This window comes from Sus scrofa, chromosome 2, assembly GCF_000003025.6.
Source record: "Sus scrofa isolate TJ Tabasco breed Duroc chromosome 2, Sscrofa11.1, whole genome shotgun sequence".
NCBI lineage: Eukaryota > Metazoa > Chordata > Mammalia > Artiodactyla > Suidae > Sus > Sus scrofa.
Genome location: NC_010444.4, coordinates 33,168,987 through 33,188,831, shown reverse-complemented (window position 1 = coordinate 33,188,831; position 19,845 = coordinate 33,168,987). Strand labels below are relative to the sequence as shown.

Sequence of the window (19,845 nt, the reverse complement as noted above, 5' to 3'; positions counted from 1 at the left end):
TTTGTGTCTGCTAATCCCAAACTCCCAGTACTTCCCTCCCTCACCCCCCACACCCTCAGCAACCACAAGTCTGTTCTCCACATCTGTGAATTTAGGAATAACTTTGTGGCCTGGGTAGAAATAGGAAATGATGACAAAATCAATCAATCTCATGTTTGGATATGTCAAATGAAGAATGAGTAAGTACAGCACCCTGTGGTCAATGCTGCAAGTTGGTTTGCCCAATACTTGTTCCAAAGCCTTTCTCATGTGCCCTCCTATACTATAACCAGAAAGTGGAGAAGACTACATTTCCCATAATTCTTTGCAGCTAGGATACTCATAGGACTTAAAGTCTGTGAAGAGGCATGTCCACTCAATCCTTGGAAAACAAATGACACAAGGCAGAGGAACATTTCTGCTTGTCACAGCACCCCCCGCACACACCCAAGGAGCACTCTGCTCAGGAGCTCCCGTCAGCCCATAGAAACTTAACTCAGAGCTACACTGCGGTCTGAGGCTCTTCCCATCAAGCCTCCTTCCTCCTCTTGTCCCCCAGTGGCTGTCAGACCTGCATTGTACTAGAAGGCTCTCCCTGGCCACCCACACTTGGCTCTCCCTTTCTTCTTCCACAGGCCTTTCCCTCAATAAATCTCTTGCATTTTTAATTTAATTTGGTCACACTCCATGAGACCAGATCTGGAGCAACTGATCCTTCTGGGAAGCTATTATAATTAAGGTTTTGGTATCACATAAGATCTGGACATCACTGGCAATGGAATTTCTTCTCGATGACTCCATAGGGTAGCTAGGAGTTTCTCCTTGCTATATTCTTCCAGCTGTGTACCATCAAAACAAGTTTCCTGGATCTCACTTAGCACATAATAAACTTATTAATATCCTATAACAAATCCCATTCCCAGGGTGGATCCTATTATTTACTACTAAGAATCTTGACTAATACACATGCTTCCACTGATAGACTTTTGAAGTAGGAAAGGATATTTAGAGATTACTGACTTTGAACTATCTCCTAATGTGAGAGAAATTTTTAGAGTAATCTTGACATTCAGTCTCCTTTTTATCCCTTCTAGGAAAAGGGAATTCACTTGTGCTGCTTGAAAACCTTCACAGTTCACAATGCCTTCATCTGGCATTCCCTAAAGTGCCTTCCATAGGAAAACTTTTTCATGTACACATTTAAGATTTTATGGTTGAATACATTTGGAGAATAAATGCTAAGTTATTTACATGGATTTCTTTACTATAGAATTTCTCGGAATCTTTCATGTGCTATATTCATAGATAATCTTCAAGAAGATTATTCATAGATAATCTGTGCAATCATTTTGCAAACATTTTACCAAACATTTTTCTTTTATGATGAATCTCCAAGAATTGCTGTTCTATGAGATATCTTTTACGTTGCTTGCCTTAATTTAGTGAGTTATCAGAAAAATAGGAATTTCAGCTTTGAAATAGACCCATAGAGAGGCTGTTTGAAAACCAAAGGTCATTTGGTCTCCTCAGAGAACTCCCAGAAAAGCCACTGACTTTGCAATCTTGAGATCATTACTTTTTTTCCCAAGTCCCAACTCAAGGAGAACCTTACTGGAATGATCTGAGCAGCTGCCTTTGCTCTGATGTTGCAGGTATCTACTGATGCATTACAGATCACTCTGACGCTTAGTGTTTCAAAACTAGTGAAGACAGTTCCTATACATCCATCACCCAGCTTCCCCTAATGTTAACTTCCTACACAATCTTAATACATAATCACAGCTAAGTCAACAGAGTACAATGTTACCAACTAAACTACAGACACTATTAAACTACAGACACTATTAAACTTTGCCAGTTGGTCTATTAATCTTTTTCTACCCTGAAGATCCTATCCAGGATCTTGCATTATATTTAATTATTATTTCTCCTCAGTCTCTTTCAATCTGTAACTACTCATAAGACTTGTCTTTCATGGTCTTCATATATTTTTGGCAAGTACTATTCAATCATTTTGTAGCGGTTCCCTCAATTTTGTTCTATCTGATGTTATCTCATAGTTGGAATGAGGTTATGGTCAAACTACTTACATGTTCTCTGGCTTCTAAGAGGGAGGAGAGAAGCTCCTGAAACCTGACAAGCAACATTTTGCTGCATTTGATTGGTCAAAGCGCCTGTCCATCTTCAAGAGGAGGGACTGGATGTGAGGAGCTGATTGACCTACAGAAATGGGAGTAATAAATGGTGGCCATCTTTGAAGACATCTGCCACAATAGAGTTTTTTTGTTGTTGGTTTTTTTGTTTTTGTTTTTGTCTTTTTGCCGTTTCTAGGGCCGCTCCTGCAGCATATGGAGATTCCCAGGCTAGGAGTCTAATCAGAGCTGTTGCCACTGGCCTATGCCAGAGCCACAGCAACTTGGGATCTGAGCCACATCTGTGACCTACACCACAGCTCACGGCAACGCCAGATCCTTAACCCACTGAGAAAGGCCAGGGACTGAACCCTCAACCTCATGGTTCCTAGTCGGATTCGTTAACCCCTGAGCCAGGACGGGAACTCCCACAACAGAGTTTTGAAAGATCCTTTAAAAATCCACTGAACAAGACAACCATGAAACCTGGGAATCTGCCACTATCACGCTGAACATCTTTAATTATCTGAAACCTCTTTAAAATAGGGCTAATGGTACCTGCTCTGCTAAATTCACAGGGTGTGGCAGCCACTGATGATTGCTGCAAAGATCTTTAAAGAAGAAAAACTTCCAGGAGGAGTACAATTAGCCAACAGCTTCCAGCTGACACACTTTGGGCATCTATGATGGCATTCATTCCAGGGCCACACACACCCCGCCCCCCAGGCTGCTTCTAGCCTACGACTGAGTATGGCAGTGAACTAGAACAGACCATTTCCGCTTGTTGAAGCACCCCTCCAAGGAGCACTCTGCTCAGGAGCTCCATCAGCCCACAGAGCTTACACTTATGGCTCTTCCTATTAAAACCTCCTTCCTCCTCTTGTCTCCCAGTGGCTGACAGACCTGCATTGTACTGTAAGGCTCTTCCCACCCCCAGAGCTGACTCTCCCCTTCCTCTTTCACAGGCCTTTCCCTCAGTAAATTTCTTGCATTTTAATTGCATCTTAGCATCTGCTTTCATAAGGTCCTGACTTGACACACACGGTGCTGTGAGGATCAAATGAGATCATGGATGTAGACATCCTTTGAAAATCATAGCATGAGGAACAAGTATCAAGTACTATCATTAAAAAAAAAATACAAGGAGTAAATTATTTTCTACAACTCGTAGACTTTAGGAATTCATTGTATCATTACCCCCTTCATTAATTACTACTGATGTTTAAAGAATAATTATATTCTTGTGATAGTGCTCAGTTTTTAAAAGGGTTATATTACACCTAGGCCTCAATGTGAGAAAGTGTCTAAATTTAAATTGAATTGAGGAATGGATTAGCAATGAGATCCTGCTGTGTAAGCACTGGGAAATATGTCTAGTCACATATGATGGAGCATGTTAATGGGAGAAAATAGAATGTGTACATGTATGTGTAATTGGGTCACCATGCTGTACAGCAGAAAAAAAAATTTGTATTGGGGAAATAACAATTTAAAAAAGAGGAAAAAAAAATAAATAAATAAATTGAATTGAAAGAGATTATCATCCAGAAGAGAATGTAGCTCTTAAAGGGATAAGTTTCTGTTATCTGGGACATTTATTCAAGGGGAAAAGCTAAGTATCTTTCTTTCTTTGATCCTCTCCCTGGGATAGCACCTTTTCCTGGGAATTGGGGGAGAGATGGTCACCCTGGATTAGTGGTCTTTGCGGCTGAAGCCACCACTGAGATCTCCAAGATGATGAGGATCATTCCTCCTCTTTTTATTAGAATGATCCACAAAGCAGGAATCCTCTACAGCCTGTCTTCTTTCCTCCATCTGCTCCCATCCGGTCCAGTCTACACTTGGAAGAAGGGTTGTCATTCTTCTGCTTGAAATCCTTGTTATCTTAACCCTTAGGATAAAGTTGAAATGCCTTAAGATGTTTGATCCAATACAGATGGCGAATAGGCACATGAAAAGATGCTCAACGTTGCAATTATTAGAAAAATGCAAATCGAAACCACAATGAGGTTATCACTCACACCAGTCAGAATGGTCATCATGAAAAAGTCCACAAACAGTAAATGCTGGAAAGGGTGTGGAGAAAAAGGAACCCTCCTGCACTGCTGGTGGGAATGTAAATTGGAATAGCCACTAATAGCTAGCACAGTATGCCCACTGCAGCACTATGAACAACAGCCAAGACATGTAAGCCACCTAAATGTCCATCAACAGAGAAATGGATAAAGAATATGTGGTACATATATGCAATGGAATATTATTCAGCCGTAAAAAGTATGAAATAATGCCATTTCCAGCAACATGGATGGATACTAAAAGACAAATGTCATATCACTTATATGTGGAATCTAAGAAAAAAAGATACAAACTTATTTATAAAACAGGTATAGACTCAATAGATATAGAAAACAAACTTATTTTACCAAAGGGGAAAGGAAGGGGGTGATAAATTAGGAGTTTTGATTAACATATACATGGTGCTATATGTAAAATAGGTAACCAACAAGGACTTACTGTATAGCACAGGGAACCATACTCAATATTTTGTAATAACCTATAAGCGAAAGGATTTTGCAAAGAATAGATATATGTATATATGTATAACTAAGTCACTTTGTGGTATACCTAAAACTAACATAACATTGTTAATCAACCACACTTCAACTTAAAAAAAAAGATGTTTAGTCCGACCATAGGCTACCACTTGTCCATCTCGCCCTGCTTCCTGTGACTAACACACACATGCACACACCCTTTCTGCTTCTCTTCTTTAGTTGTATTTCATCATCCTTGAAGATATACACTTTTTTTTCACAACACCTGTCCCCTGAAATTGGGATGCATTGGAAAATCATTGTAGATGAGGCAACAGTTGTTAACTAATTGTTTGGGCCTTGAATGCACAAACATGAAAGACAGCTATCAGAATGGGTGTTAATTCGGAAGAAAATCCCACAGGCAACAGTGGGCCACACTTTTAACCTCTAGCACAAAATGTCGTGGGAGGTGGTGAATCAGAAGTGTTTAGCAATATCACCCAACTGGGAATCAAAAGTCGCCTGTTTCAACGTACTCATAAACTCAGCTAAAGAACCCAGGCCCCATGGCTTTCAGTTCATCCATGAATTCTTTTAAGAAACTCTGTATCACCAAGACTCTTGACCATATCATATGGGAAGGCTTAACATCAATGCCTCTGAATCAAGAATGCCTTTCAGAAAAATCTAATCCTAAAGGTAAAATTTTAGAAATACTGAAAACAAATTATTTCCCATATATTTTCATTTTGCTATATTTAATAGATCACTCCATGATAAAATATATGTCCAATTAAGGATTTAAAATGCTCTTTCAAAAAGTATTAAAACCCTAAGTGATAAAACCTTATGCCATAGTTCAATTGGCAATGTTTTTTTCTTTCTTAAGGGTATATAGAATAAGGGCACATCTTAATGAGTGGGGTCTCAAAGTAGATGAAATACGGTAGAACCACTTTATTCTCTTGTTTTCTCCAGTCATTGGGCTCTGTGTGTTCCGCTCTTCGCCCTTCCTTCCTTCTCTTTCTTTGCTCAGTTACTCCCACCCAACTTCTGTCTAGGTTTCAGCTTAATTATCACTTCCAAGAAGATTTCCTTTACCTCCCCATCCCCACCCTCAGACTATGTGGGTACCCCTGCTGTGTGCCTCCACAGCACCCCATACTCCACTCTCATAACAACTATCATCCTTGACTATAACTGTTTGTATAATTTTCTGTCTTCCCCACAGATGATAAACTCCCTGAAAACAGGGAACTCCTCTGTCTTGCTCACAGGATGCCTGGCACAGTTGGCACTCAATAAAGATTTATTCAGCAATGAATAAATTATCAAGTAAATAAGCATCTCCACTGCATAGCATATAAAGAAACTCAATCCATTTTGAATGGTGAAACAATATGAATTTTATCTCACAGACTAAGAAACTAAGGCCCAGCTAGTAAGAGGCTAGTTAATGATAGAGGCAAAATGAAAATGTCTTAAGGTCTCATGTAATAGTAGGGTTCCTTGACATGTATTAGGTATTTACTAGGTGCCTGGCATAGTTCTAACCTCTGTGTATGTGTAATTTCACTTAATTCTCATAATCACTTGGGCACAGGTAGATGCTATTAGTATTCCCATTTTAAGAAAAGGGAAATTGGAGTGAAAAGAGTTAAAATTTCCCAGGATAATAGAGCTAATCATTGGTGTGACTGAGATACAAACCAAAGTTCTACTCTCAATCACAATATTAGAGATTCTGATAAATTGGGTCAAAATATTTAGCAATAGTAAATACTAGTACTTACTAGCAGATGACTTCTTAAAAATGTGTTTTCATGCTGACCCAAGACAAATAGCTTAATTTCCATGGGTATTGATACCAACAAAAACAGAATTAAACTTGTATGGTTGACAAGTCACTTTACCAAAAGTTAGGAGGCTTCGGTTCTTTCTTCACAGCCCACTCTTCAAGTGGCTATATAATCCTGGGGGAATCACTTAGCTTCTCTGAAACTCAGCTTCTCCTTCAGTTTAAAAAAAAAAAAAAAATGTGAGGTAATGCAAATGAACTCACAATCCTCTGATAGGGTCTGTCACTTCATCTCAAAGCAATTAACAGGTATACCAAGTAGGAGAAATCAACAGTGATTATTGTTCTATGCCAAATATTGAATTCCAGGATGTAACTTAAACTCCAGTGCTTGTGCTACAAAATTCAAATAATGTTTGGCCAGGTGAAGAGCCCTTGATCCTCCCCCTGAAAGTGTAGGTTTTCACATTTCAGCCAAGGACTTTTGTTCCTTTCCTGCTATGAGCAGTGTTTGCCTGAGTGGGGAGAGGGAAGCCCAGACTTGTGTTGACAGAGTTTGACAGTTGGGGGAAAAGTACATACCTGGAGGGGGAACCGTGTTTAACAAGAAACAAGGCATCAGTCTCCACCTGACTCATTCCAAGCGGGGCCTCCCTCCGCAGTTGCTTTGTTCCAACATTAGATCAGAGGCTCATGTGGAAACTTGCTGAAGTCAAACACTATCAAAACCTCCAAGCTCAGCTATGCTGAAGAGGAAAACAAGATTCTCGCCAGATAGGTGTTGGAGCCAAGGCTACTAGGAAGAGTTAGAGACACTTATCAGGGCTCCAGGAAGTAAGAAGCCCTCACTCTTCAGCATCACAGGGCTGCTGAAGCTATTCATATATGTCCAAACCTTTGGGGAATGCTTTTCTAAGAGTCCCTGGAACCCATTTTCTTTTCTTGGCTTTGTAAGGTGTGAAAGGTCATAAGTCATCACCAAGCTTTGCCTCCAAAGTTAGATGCCTATTCCAAAGTATCTAGTATTTTCACATGCCTTGATTGTACTTAGATCTAGATAACTTTGGGTGAATTTCTCAACCTCTCAAAGGTTAAGTTTCCTCACCTATAAAATGAAAATAATAATGCCCAAATTTGAAGATTAAATGAGTTTAAAAACTGTACTTAACAACATGTTTAATAAATAAAGTTAAGAAATAAATGGACATAGAAATTGCATTTCCAATTAAGTACATATTCATTCAACAAACATTTAAAAGCACCAGACTTTGATTAGGATAGTAATTGCTTCCTTTTTTTTTTTTTTTTTTTTTTTTTTGTCTTTTTAGGGCTGCATCTGCGGCATATGAAGGTTCCCAGGCTAGAGGTCTAACCGGAGCTACAGCTGCCAGCCTATGCCACAGCCACAGCAATACCAGATCTGAGCCATGTCTTCGACCTACACCACAGCTCATGGCAATGCCAGATCCTTAACCCACTGAGCAAGGCCAGGGATCGAACCCACAACCTCATGGATCCTAGTTGGATTTGTTTCCTATGGAAACTCCTGCTTCCTTTTTAAAGTCCTCTTAGATTACAGTGTTTTTACCACTAATGTTTATTCATTTGATCCCTCCATACTCTGTGAGAATCCAAAAGAATTTTTTTATTAAATATATTTGATGTACCATATTATCTATTATAGGTGTACAATATAGTGATTCACAATTTTTAAAGGTTATACTCCATTTATGGTTGTTATAAAATATTGGCTATATTCCCTGTGTTGTACAACATATCTCTGTACCTTATTTTATACCTAATAGTTTATACATCTTAATCCCCTACTCCTCTATTACCCCTCCCCTCTTCCCTCTCCCCTCTGGTAAGTAGTAGTTTGTTTTCTACATCGGTGACTCTTTTTGTTGTAGTCACCAGTTGGTTGTATTTTTTTTTTTTAGATTCCACATATAAGTGATATCATATAGTATTTATCTTTCTCTATCTGACTTACATGGTGTTACACCATGTTCTTGGATTGGAAGAGTTAATGCTGTCAAAATAACTACACTACCCAAGGCAATCTTCAAATTCAATGCAATCTTCAAGTTCAATGCCATTGGCATTTTTCATAGACAAGGATCTTTATTCATCTCTTAGAGGTAGGAGTGAAAGTCATAGAGAACAGTCAAGTGAGGGCTATAAGATCATAGTCCTTGATATCAGGCATGGGTTTGAGACTTGGGTCTGATACCAGCTGTGTCTCTCCTCGAGCACTTTTCCTTTTTGCACCTCATTTTCCTCATCTGTGAAAGGGAAATTATACACCTATTTCATAGAGTTATTGTGAGGATTAAATGAAATAGTACATAGAGGATACTCATTACATACACGGTTTTAACACAACAGCTTAACACCCAATCAGTTAGTGATCATCAAGCCCATTATTATACTTTTTATTATTGTTCAAGGTCATGGAGCTGAAATAGCAGAATCAGGACTAAAACTCTTATTTATTAAATCCCAATCCAATGTTTTCTGCCATACCAGTAGTTTCCAAGCATTTCTGAGTAACATAATACCTCTTTAAGAAAACATGTCTTCTATAGCTCATGTGTACATACCACAGCAGCACTGTGCTTGTTAGAGTGGGAGGAGGTTGGCGAAGTGCCTTCTGCCCACCCCTACTTCCTACTGCCGCAGACAACTGTCTGTCCATGCCCCCTGCCCCTGCAACTGCATTAACTACCAAATCAGCTGCTTTCAGTCACCGTTGACTGAGATTCACCGTGGACTTTGTCTTAATGAGTTAAGAGGGCAGGTGGACAATAATGCTTCCGTTTGCCTTGTCAGTGCCATTTGCTTCTTCTAGTTTCTTGCCCTGCTCCTTATTTCCTGTGGATCTCTTTGTCCTTTGACCGTTTTTCTGGCTCATAAGCTCCATCAACATGACTACTTCCTGACTGTTACCTAGAACCTGAGACCTCCCCTTTAGTTCTGCCAAGCAGAATCTCTGCTTTTCTGGTTCATGGACTTTCAGCCACTTCCCACCCACCATCCACCACTGCCTGCAGGAGATGGAATGTTTCTACCCCTCTCCTTACATCATGCCAACTTTTGCCACCTCTTTCTAGCTCCCTCCCTTACCTTTGAAGGGAGAAAGAATTATTAATCTGACTGATCAAAATTTTAGATCATTTTTCATGTCACATTTTCTTTGGGGTCAGATTTCTGTGTGTTAAAGGTATAAATCCACCTATCCCTTTACTTTCTCCACATGACTAGAAGTAGACATCCAAACAGACCCACCATATCTCCATAGGTGTGCCTAAGCATGCTGGCCTTTGCCTGTAATTCAGCTCATCAGAGGATTCAGATTCAAGTTTTTCAAACTTGAAGCCCAACTTAGTCTTCAAGCTGAAGTGAGTGTTTTCCCCAGAAGTCCACAGTGTTATTTGGTACTCCTAGGGCTAATTAGAGTCCCAGGTAGCTGTTATTCCTGAGTCTCTTTCCACTGGGAAGATAACTAGGAGAAAAGATGACTGGCAGGGAAGATCCAAGCTTTCCCAGTCCCTGGGTATAAAACCATTAATAATCCCACCTCAATTCCTAGCACCTCTGTGACCTTTCTTCTTTAAGCCTGGCCCCTTCCCTCTGCTCCCAGCCCTTCACAGGTCCCTTGCCCTATAGTCATCCCCTGGTGAAATAGGACATTGCAGACAGCCCAGGATCCTCAGCCCAGAATGTCTTTCCCACCACAAAGCCCTCCTCTGCCTGAAGTCTTCCCTTAGCCCCATCAGAATGAGTTCTCCTTCTCTGGCTCACATTGCACTTAATTTTTTATTCTGTTATGGCCTTCCTTCAGCTTCATGTTCTAAAAAGTTACAGGTCAGTCTTTCCCACAGGACTGGAAGCAACCAAAAGCAGGGAGCCTGGTTAATCATTTCTGATCATTTCTGATACCCATCAGCCATTGCGCTTTGCAAGCCACAGATGCACAATAATATATTGTGATTCAGGAGCTAAATAATGTCCCCACAAACATGATCAGAAGAATTATATATACTATGATATGTAATTTTTAATTTTTTATTATAGTTGATTTACAATGTTCTGTCAATTTCTGCTATACAGTAGAGTGACCCAGTTATACATATATATATACATTCTTCTTCTAACACCATCCTCCATCATGTTACTATGATATAAAATTAATAAAATATATATATAGTGCGCCTATAGCTTGCAAAGACCAATTATAAGTGAATAAATTTTAATGCATATTTATATTTTATGTTTATTATGGGAAATATGTGTGTGTGTGTATATATATATCATGTTGAATTGTTAAAGAACCCAATATTAGAAGTACCAGGGGCACTGGACACCTTGCAGGCCTTCTGATGCATGAATGGAGAGCATTTTATCAGAAGCAGGAAGGAACTTATCAAAGCAATCATCATTTTTGGCCTGCCTGTGAATCCATTTATTTTTCTGTTTTTTTTTTTTTTTTCCCTCATTTTAAATTATAAACAAGCTGCCTCATGTGTTTCCCTTCTCTGCTACCGGAACCTGCTGTCAATGAGCTCTGAGTGTTGATCCAAACACTGACGCAGGAAGTGCTGGTCAGCAAGGCTGGGCCTTGGTTTCTGAGGCCTGCAGAGGAATTCCAACTCCCTGGGCCAAAAGTCAGGCTTCATGACAAGTTCTTGCTTCCCTCAGAAGCTGGTGGGAGAGAAGAGCCCAGGGTGTGGAGACTGAAGATTCTGTTCAAGTTTCAGCCCCATCACTGGCTTCTCACAGGACCTTGTTCAAGTTGCTTAATTTTTCTGAACTTTGGTTTCTTCATCTGTAAATGGAGACTGAAGAGGCTTAAATGAATTCTTATGGAAAAGCAAGTATAGAGATATTTTGTAGGTGTTCCTGTCATGGCACAGCGGAAATGAATCCGACTAGGAACCCTGAGGTTGCAGGTTCAATCCCTGGCCTCATTCAGTGGATTAAGGATCTGGCGTTGCCATGAGCTGTGGTGTAGGTCACAGACATGGCTCAGATCTGGCGTTGTTGTGACTCTGGCAAAGGCCAGCAACTGTAGCTCTGATTAGATGCCTAGCCTGGGACTCTCCATATGCTGCAGGTACAGCCCTAAAAAGACAAAAAGACCAAAAAAAAAATATTTTGTAGACTATGGCTCTCCAAAAACAAGGTGCTATCATTCCCACATGTCAAACAAACAACTTTGTCTGCTAAAGGGATAAACGTGTCTCTTCTGGAAAGAGAATTGCCGTGCTCCAGTTTGGGGTGAAGGATAAGTAGCTCCGACCAAAAGGAAGGAAAGGTCAGATCCAATCTCCTCCAAGGACTCACCAAAAATACAAGTGCTCAATGACTGGAAAATATACCCTTTAGGAAATAGATTGCTGCTTTCTCCCCATTCTTCTCTAAGACTTCCCCATCATCAGGATCATCAGCTTGGTTCTAAGGATAGAAACTCCAGGCAAAAAAGAGCCCTGCCTCTGGATACCTCTAAAGAGATTGGTGTGTTGCTGTTGGCTCCACTGCCAGAGTTCTGCTGACAAGTTCCATTAAGGAGGTCTCAGACAAGGAGACTGTGTTAACACTCAACATTTCTTCACTTGCCTTGTGAGGCAGGTCTGCAGAGCCAGCAGCCTACAGCTGTGTTTACAACTTCCCATCACCCTTGTTAATGAATGAATTCTGGGTCTGTACCTCACCTTGCATAGACTTGTGCAGCATATAGGATGGTGGTAGGTCATCCCTGCAGGAGAGGGACTGGTCTTAATCCGGTGCAGCACAGGACATGTGTGGGGGTGGGTAAAAAGCAGTGGAGAGAATAGAAAGCAAGCGTTATGCAAATAGTTAAGCATCCCAATAAAATTCAAAGATGCTCTCATCTTCAGTTTCCACAACTTTGAAAGCATTGGCTCCCAATTTGCAAATGTACAGCACATTTCAGCTCAAATGCCACACAAAGTGTCCCTGAAGACGTGAACTAAAAATTATAACCACTTCCACTGAAATAATCTATTATTCCCTGGATTGTAAAATGTCCCAGTTAATCTTGTCAGAGGGTGTAAAGAAGCAGCTACTAGATCCCATGGCAATTCCAAGGATGAAAAGAGGTCTGTCTCATTTTCTAAAAAGTCCTGCCCCATCAGAGACTCCAACCTTAGAAAGCTCTGAAATGGAAGCATGGGAATTGAGACAGAACATGGCCTCAGTCTTTAAAGTTTTACTCTCTAGAAGGAAAAAATGTCTATATTCATGTGATTGGTAATGGCAAGTGAATTATATCCTCAAGCCAGGTTTTTCTGTGCGACTAAAGCCAAACAAAAATACTACAGCAGATGGAGATCCTGCCGTGGTGCAGCGGGTTAAGAATCCAACTGCAGTGGCTCAGGTTGCTGCAGAGGTACAGATCTGATCCCAGCCCAGTGCAGTAAGTAAAAGGATCCAGCCTTGCCACAGCTACTGTATAGTTCACGGGTGTGGCTCAAATTCAATCCCTGGCCCAAGAACTTCCATATGCCCCCATGCAGCTATTTAAAAAAAAAAAAAAAAAAAAAGTAAATAACATGATAGAACAGACTTACTATCAAAATCTTCATGAAGTTTTAGAAGATTACCACAGATAGAAAAAAAAAAAAAAAAACCCTGGGTTTTCATAGGAAAAGAAATTATCCATTTTTTGGAATGTGATAGATCTAACAGTCTTTGCGATTATTGATTAGAAGGTTAAAAAAGGCTGTAATATCAGATGCCTAGTAAGCATATTAGGACCCAGATTTTCCATCCTATTTCTGGCTCTGTCACCATTCAGCTGTGTAACCTTTGACTGCTCACCTCCCCATCTAGTCATCACTTTCCTCATTTGCAAAGCGATAATAACAACCCCTGACTTGGTTCCTGCATTTCCCAGGGCCATTGATTTCTAACAGAGGATGGATGGGACACTGATTTGCAAATGTGAAGGAGGAATGTGATGATTATATTCCAGAGTAGAGTTTTTTTTCAAGTTTTGCTGTTGTTATTGTTGTTTTCCTCCTATAAGGAGCCTTTAGAGCTCTTTGCTTCAAAACGTATTTTTGTTTGTTCCATTTTGAAATGTTTGATGGCATAAAACAGGTATGTACTTATGGGTTTTGTTCAAAACATAATTGACAAAGACAGTTAAGGATTACCATCCTTGGAGTTCCCTGGTGGCCTGGCAGTTAAAGACTCAGCATTGTCACTGCTTTGGCTCAGGTTCAATCCCTGGTCCTATAACTTCCGCATGCTGCAAGCTTAGCCAAAAAAAAAAAACAAAAAAAAAAAAAACAAACAAATGAACAAAAACCCTTTTAAAATATTGTTTGGAAAAGAATGTAATAAGCATTTTATAAAGTGGAGCAAATACCAAGTGACAATTTACCTCAAGACATCAGATGGAGTACGTCTGGGAAGTAAATTTGGTACATGGTGTCACACTTGAAAGAGCACGAAGACAAATGCATTGATATGCACCTAGAATAATTCAAACTCTCAACATTTGAGAAATCTCCATTTTTGTGTGGTGCCACAGAATTTTACTATACAGTAGTTCCTTTATAGCTAGGAAACAAAACAAGAAATATGTTATCAATGAAAAGCATTATGCTGAACGAAAGAAGCAAAATTCAAAAAGCTACACTTGGCATGGCTCCATTTATGTGGCATTCTCAAAAAGACAAAACTGTAGCGACAAAGACTAAATCAGTGGTCATCAGGGGTTCAGATGGCGGAGGCGGGGGGCACCTAGAGAAGTATAGCATGGGAGTTAGCGGGGGGATGAACTTCGTTGTACCCTGACTGGGGTAGAGTCTCACAAATCTATACCCATATTAAACTGAATACCAAAACTGTCTAATTACAGTATGATTGTTTTTAGAAATAAAATGAATGAAAGGGGAGAAAGAGGAAAAAAACAATCACATCACTGAGCCACATGCAAGAGGACACAGTCCTTGTCCTCTGAAATGTCACTGCTCCATGTGTAAACAAGATTTACCACAGCACTTTCCAAACATTTAGGGGCACAGAAGTCACTTCTGGCTCTAGATACAAGGAAGATACTCATTCAAATGGTCTGGAAAGGGACCTGAGTTTCTGCATTTCAGCAAAGCTTCCAAGTGATGTCTGGCTTCTGCAGTACATTGTAGAATGTGTAGGCTTTGTAAAATTTAGTTCATGTGGAACACTTATGGCAAATAAGTGCCGTCATGCCAACTGCCCGCATCCCTGACCCACAGTAGAGATCACTAATTGTTCAAACACATTTTCCTCCTAAGCCCACATAGGACCATCAGATAGACTGTGGTCAAGAGCAAGGGATGCTCAATAGGGAAGATTGTGTGAGATGAAATCCGATGGTCACCTTGACCTCCAGTGGTGATGCAAGCCCCATCCATTAGCATTGCAAAGAAATGCACTTAGAAAACCTACTTCCTTTCTTGGGCCTTAATGTCTTGGCTCCAATACACTGTGTCCTAGACAAATTAGCTACAGTTAATTACAGAGATACCATTCCTTCAGGCAGAGATAAGCCACTTTATCTTTCCCACTAGGCTATAGATGGCTCGTGTACAGACCTATCGTCTGCTTCTTTTAGTAACTCCCTTAACGTCATTTGGAGCCTCAATTTCTTCATCTATAAAATAAGGATGATAATACTATCTCATAAGGTTGTTGTCAGAATTAACAAGAAATTAATGTCAAGTGCTTAGAATAGCATTCTGCATGGAGTAAGACTCAGTCATTGGTGACTTTACCATTATTCCCCAACAGTGCAGTGCCATGCCGATGGCAATTGTCCAAAAAATACTGCTATGGGGAAGGCAAGATGCAGGGTGAAGCAAGCACTGAATCTGGAGCCAGAAGATGGTGGTCACAGCATCAGTTCTGTCCCTCTACCTCTCTGAACTTTCATTAAGTAGAGATAATGAAAAATTAGATATGTTAATTTTATGATTAATTTCAGCTCTGACATTCTATGTATTGATAACACTCCTGGGCAAAATTATAGCATTTTAAAAAATCTGTTATAGTGTTATAAGCATCCAGTTGAGAACAACAACAACAACAAAATTATACTACTTCCAAAATCTAGTTTAGGCAAAAATTGAGCGTTCTGCATTTTCACCTGAGTTATTGGTTTTCTGCCACTGGAGGGCGTGTGGTGCTTGGTTGTAAACCATGCTTCTGGGCCTTGGCTCTCTAGCTCACAACTTCAATTTCAGTCCATTGAACTGGAATGTGAGCATCAAAGAAATCACCTCTCTCATTTGAGAGAGTTAACAGATGAGGTGTAGCCCCAAGAGATTATGTGAGTTGGCAAAGTCAACAGAGAGAAAAGTCGACTTAATCTGCCTGGTGCCATTCTGACTACCTTTAGTTCCCCTTAATAGTAGCCCCGTACAGACCTTCAGGCTACATCCTCTCCTCGCTCAATTTTGAGCAATTTCAATCGATTCTTCTGCACCCCTCTCCTGCACATGGCTTCTCCAAGTTCCCTTGTCTTTTCACAAGTCTCCAACAGAGACTGGATCCTGGTCTTCTTGAATATGACCTCGTGCATGTGTGGAATGCGTTTAGTTCACAGACACCCGAATCCACTTACTAGGCTCTAGAACATTTGCTCCATTCTTGATCTGGGATATGAATGGTGCAAAAGGTAGAAGAAATACTGCTTTCCAGGCAGCCTGTTTTTCACTAAAACTCTAGTGTCCACTGACCACAGGAATGAATGGGAGGGTACAATGGACACAAGAGGTTGTTCCACCCTTTAAAAAGCTCCCAAACTTATTAAGGTGATTAAATAAAAAATGGAGGCAAGAGATACAGAGAATAAGTCTTTAGGCATCAAATGTTAGGAATATAGACTTATCTCTTGCTGCATGTGATAAATCAAAATTCTATGTTGAAAACAACTGGGAGGTCTCTTCCCAATTTAGAGAAAGAGTGCTGTGATCAATTACTCATGTCTGGCATGGGCATGGAACAGAGTAAGATATGCATGGATTTACCAACCCTGACTTCTAGTCTGGGCCCCACTTTTTTTTTGTTTCAGCTGGAGAAACTAAGGTCCATAAAAGGAAAGGAAACCTGGTCAAGATCATTTAGTTAAGTAGCAAAGGATAAGTTTTCAAAGCATTATAACCCTAGACAGGTCAATCCAGGTTTAGGAGAGGGTATTTTTTCTGAAAGCCTGGATGGTTCTCCCACCTCACCTAGTTATTCCTGGCACACTCTGGACTAATTTACTTCTTCTTCTGAAAATATCTCATGATTTCTTTTTTTTTCATTTTTTTCTCATGTGATTGTTGCTACTTATAAAAGAATGCATGTCACATATGTACATAATAAAGCATAAAATGTAATAAACACCCACCCATCCTCTACCCCTTAATTTAAGCAATGGGAGCTATTTGTGGGCCCCTCCCTCATCCCATTCCTTACCTCCCAGCCAAGAGGTATATACTATCTTAAATTTCCTTTTTTCCTCATTCCCTTAGTGTCTCTTTCAAGTTTTACTATATATGGGTATATCCTAAGACATTACACTTTTTATTTGTTTCATGTGTTTTTAAATGTTGCACAATGGAATCATGGAGTTTGTATTCTGCACTTGATTTTTCACTCAAAATAATCTATCAAAAATTTCCAAGGTTGTCATTTTATTCATCATCATTACCGTATTGTATTCCACTGTGTGACTATATTACTATTTATCCATTCTACTCTTCAGAAATTTTGAATGTTTTCTAGGTTCTTGGGGTTTTTTGTTTGTTTTGTCTTTTTAGGGTTACACCCAAGGCATATGGAAGTTCCCAGACTAGAAGTTTAATTGGATCTGCAGCTGCCAAACTATGTCACAGTCACAGCAACACAGGATCTGAGCCACACCGGCGACCTACATCACAGCTCATGGCAAAGCTGTATCCTTAACCCACTGAGCAAGGCCAGGATTGAACCTGGGTCCCCATGGATACTCGTCGGGTTTGTTACCACTGAGCCATGATGGAAACTCCTAGGGGTTTTTTTGTTTTCTCTTTAAATTGTTAAGAATAAATCTACTATGAACATCTTTTTTTTTTTTTTTAACTACACCTAGGACATATGGAAGTTCCCAGGCCAGGGATTGAATCCAAACCACAACTGCAGCAATGCCAGATCCTTAACACATTGCACCACAGTGGGAACTCCTTTATCGTTTCCTGGTACACACGTGCAACGTTTCCCTAGGGCACCAGTTCTCAATCAGGGCAGTTTTGCCCTCAGGGGACATTTGGCAATGTCTGAATGCACTTTTTGTTGTCATACCTGGGGAGATGGGTAGAGGAAGAGGGGACAGAAAAGTGCTACTGGTTGATGGGTAGGGGCTAGAATGCTGATAAACAATCCAAAATGCATAGGCTCCAGGAAGAGAAGGAGGGAGTGGGGGGAGTGGGGGAATGTTTCAACAAGGTACCCCCAGAACCACTCCAGAAAGAGTAGGGGCACTGCCTACTTGTGAGGGGGGAAGCCCATCTCTGCACAGTCTTGTGACTGAGCCTGTGACTTCCAGTGGCCCGGTTCTCAGCAGCAAGCAAGTAGCCAGAGGCAGTGAAGGAAGGGAGGGAGGTGCCCAGCAGTGTGCCGAAGCCAGTAGGAGGGGCTGCAAAGAGCCTATCATGCTCACCTTTCCCCAATTCTGCATTCAGCGACATCACCTCTGCAGCTTGAAATGAGCCCTCAAGCCCCTAATCGGTCTATTTGTAGCCTATTTCTCCAAATGCATCATCTGTCATTCTCCTCCCCATCATGAAGTTCCAGCCACATAGACTTTCTTTTCCTTCCTCAAACTTGCTAAGGTCTTTGAAGTTGCAGCTTTGTGAGCCTGGCATGTACTGTATATATGACTGCCTCCTTCTTACCACAGCACAAAGGTCATCTTCTCAGGTCTTTCTTTCTTTCTTTCTTTCTTTTTTATCTTTTCCAAGACCACACCTGTGGCATATGGAGGTTCCCAGGCCAGGGGTCTAATCAGAGCTATAGCCGCCAACCTACAGCATAGCCACAGCAACGTGGGATCTGAGCCATGTCTGTGACCTACACCACAGCTCATGGCAATACCAGATCCTCAACCCACTGAGTGAGGCAGGGATCAAACCCGCAACCTCATGGTTCCTAGTTGGATTCGTTAACCACTGAGCCCACTATAGGAACTCCTCAGGTCTTTCTTGATCACCCAGTAAAATTCTACACATTCCACCCCCCACCTCTATCACAGTACTCTGTTTTGTTTACTTCCCGTTCCTTATCCCTAACTGAAGTCATATTACTTTTTGTTACTGATGTTTACTTGTTTATTTTCTGTGCTTTCTTCTAGGATGTAAGCACCATAAGGTCAAGGATTCTATCTGCTTTGCTTTAATCTGTGCCTCTAGGAACCTGCACAATGCTTGGAACGTGGTAGACAATCCACCGATATTTGTTGAACATGGGAATTCCCATTGTGGCTCAGCAGGTTAAGAATCTGATGTACATAGACTTGGAGAATAGACTTGTGGTTGCCAAAGGGGAGGAAGTGGGATTCTGGGGTTGATAGATACAAACTATTGCATTTGGAATGGATAAGCAATGAGATCTTGCTCTATAGCACCAGGAACTATAACTAGTCACTTGTGATAGAGCATGATGGAGGATAATGTGAGAAAATGTATGTATGTATATGCATGTATGTGTGACTGGGTCACTTTGCTGTACAGCAGATCTACAGTAGAAAATTGACAGAACACTGTAAACCAACTACAATGGAAAAAAATAATTAAAAAAAAAAAAAAAAGAAGAAGAACCTGATGTAGTCTCTGTGAGGATGCAGGTTCAATCCCTGGCCTTGCTCAATGGATTAAGGATCTGGAGTTGCCGCAAGCTGCAGCACAGGTCAAAAATTTGGCTCAGGTCCAGGTTGCTGTGGCTGTGATGTAGGCCTGCAGCTGCAAATCCAATTCAATCCCTATCCTGGGATTTTCCATATGCTAAAGGTATGGCTGTAATAATAATAATAATAATAATATAATATACACATTTGTTGAACAATTGAATGAATTAAATGTTGTTGAGTGTTTTGATGTAAATGGCGGCACCATAATCCAACCAGGTCTATCCTGGATGTTCATAAAAGCTATATTTTCTAATCTTTCTCATCTTCCTGTGGAAGGGCTCTTCTTGGTACTTATATTCCTTTCTCTAAAGATGTTCATTTCACCCCTGAACTGACTTCATAAGTCCAAAGAAACTCATATACTCTCCAGTAGAGATAAAACCACCATGTCCTTAACTCTTTTCCTTCCCATGTGCATTATTTTCCTGATTTGAAGGCTACTGGGAAAAGGTATGAAAC

General features: G+C 40.5%; 2 long non-coding RNA genes across 3 annotated transcripts in view; one reads left to right on the top strand and one right to left on the bottom strand.

The window, feature by feature from the left end:
- LOC102165168 overlaps positions 1-19,845 on the bottom strand; it is a 100,753-nt gene that overhangs the window by 45,966 nt on the left and 34,942 nt on the right. The window contains exons 3-7 of the long non-coding RNA XR_002341536.1: positions 13,858-14,036; positions 12,161-12,223; positions 9,050-11,287; positions 7,029-7,239; positions 6,562-6,660 (exon numbers count right to left, since the gene is read on the bottom strand). This is a non-coding gene — a long non-coding RNA (uncharacterized LOC102165168). The remainder of the gene's footprint in view (positions 1-6,561; positions 6,661-7,028; positions 7,240-9,049; positions 11,288-12,160; positions 12,224-13,857; positions 14,037-19,845) is intronic.
- The window catches only part of LOC110259287, a 54,163-nt gene that overhangs the window by 27,066 nt on the left and 7,252 nt on the right, over positions 1-19,845 (top strand). Inside the window, exon 2 of one of the 2 annotated variants that reach the window (XR_002341538.1) lies at positions 18,832-18,969. The exons of the other annotated variant lie outside the window; for it this stretch is intronic. This is a non-coding gene — a long non-coding RNA (uncharacterized LOC110259287). The remainder of the gene's footprint in view (positions 1-18,831; positions 18,970-19,845) is intronic. 2 annotated transcript variants of the gene reach the window in all.